Source organism: Pundamilia nyererei, unplaced genomic scaffold, assembly GCF_000239375.1.
Source record: "Pundamilia nyererei isolate P.nyererei 1_Seehausen unplaced genomic scaffold, PunNye1.0 scaffold00078, whole genome shotgun sequence".
Classification (NCBI taxonomy): Eukaryota; Metazoa; Chordata; class Actinopteri; order Cichliformes; family Cichlidae; genus Pundamilia; species Pundamilia nyererei.
Window position 1 is genome coordinate 2,839,975 of NW_005187479.1, and position 1,922 is coordinate 2,841,896.

Consider the following 1,922-nt stretch of genomic DNA (forward strand, 5'->3'; position numbering starts at 1 on the left):
GAGGATTTAATTGTTGAACAAAACACAGAAATTCTGATTACAGAGCAGTTGTGTAGAGCAGATTTTGTCATCTCCAATTATCTGTCAACATTATCGACCAACATTAGAGAGTTCTTGCGTCCCCTTATTAATTGCATAAGTGTACAAAAAAGACATCTTTTCAGGGAAGGTGGAGAGCTGCAGAGGGCATTGTTAAGGGTTCAAATATTGAGGAGGAGAGTAAAAACAACCATGGTCCAGAAGAGCTTCGTCAAACAATTGATTTTAATGAACACACGCGTGGGAAGATCACCACCGTACGCAGACAGCAATTGATCTTCGACTAATCAAAGCATAAGCAGATATTTTATACCATCAGGGTTTGAATTTAATGACGCCCCTTCAATGTCAAACAGATACATACATACATATGTATCTGGAACAACCCTGACATATTACAAAACAATATGATTAATTTTCCAGATTGGAGTTGTGAAGGAATTAAATACTTGAAACATATATTAGAAGGAACAGACTTTATTCCGTTTAACAGACTAGTTATACAATATGGGATCAACAAGAAAAGATTTTTAGAATATCAACAAATTAAATCCATAATAAAAAACAAATTTAACCTCAGTCAAGTTGAATTAAATTATTGTCTAAAATATACAGAACACTTTCTAAAATAGATTAATCAATATCCCTTCCTATTGCAAAGTGGGAAGCAGATTTGTCAGTCAGCTTAGACCAAAACTTCTGGTCTCAGGTATGCTTAAAAATCTTTAAATTGATTAGAAATCCCAGTCTGCAATTAATACAATGCAAAATACTACATAGAGTACACTATACAGGTCATCAGATGTTCCAGATGGGCTTCCAACAACTGCTCACACTGTCAAGGCAAAACACCAGACAATTACATTCACACTCTTTGGTTCTGTCCACCAGTTCAGAAGTTTTGGCACGAGATATGTGAAGACGTCAAAGTGTCTGAAATGTAAAATTCCAACCTTCCCTTTAGTGTGCTTGCTGGGCAAATTGGATGATGTCACTACAGAAACTAATACAGTCCACATGGTTTTTACTGCCCTATGCATTGCCAAGAAAACGGTCCTCTTGAACTGGAAAAATAAAAATAATCTTAATTCTAGCAAATATAGAAACCATCTAATAGATCACATTAGTCTCGATACAGCCTCTGCCAACACATTAGATCAATCCCTCTGGGCTCCTTTGATCGGCTCCATCACCTAGCGGGGGTGAGGGGGTCATGGTTTCGTCCCGCCTTCGCTATTGTTTTTGATGTGGAGGTTGGGACGGGCTTAGGGCATCTGGGAAAACCCTAGGGACGTTATCCCTGGAGGGCTTAACCTGGGGATTGTGGTCATAACCTGGTTAGTGGCCCTGATTGCTCTTAGAGGGTGTTTTCCTCATGGCCGCGTGCAGCAGGGCTGGGGGAGGGTCTGTGCTGGCGGACGTAGGTTACTGGCCTGGTAGCCTGGCTGAGTGGATCCGGGGCAGGTGTGGGGGCTTGGGGTTCGGGGGTGCGTCGCCTCCGTGCTAGGGCTCTGGCTGGGCCTTGGGGGCTTCGGTCCTCATTGGTGTGGTTGTGGGTGGGTGGGTGCACTGGGGCTCAGCCCTGGCGCAGGGGGCCTCTGGTGCAGTGGCCTAACTGGGGGGCTCTTTAACTGGCAGGGAGGTTGTTCCATCCTTGCAGGAGTCCACTCTGCAGATGGGGGAGAGTCATAGCAGAGGTGGAGAATAAACTTAACCTGGGTGTCTATTGTCCTGTGTAGTCTGGGAGATTATTGAATGTTGGGGTGGGTACAGTTTCCTCTGCGGTGGGGTTGGGTGGGCTGCCCCGGGTCCTGTGGGGCTTGGCGGTGCTGCTGCCATAGACCCCGGTCTGGATGGGCCTGGGCCCCCTTCCCTTGGTGGGT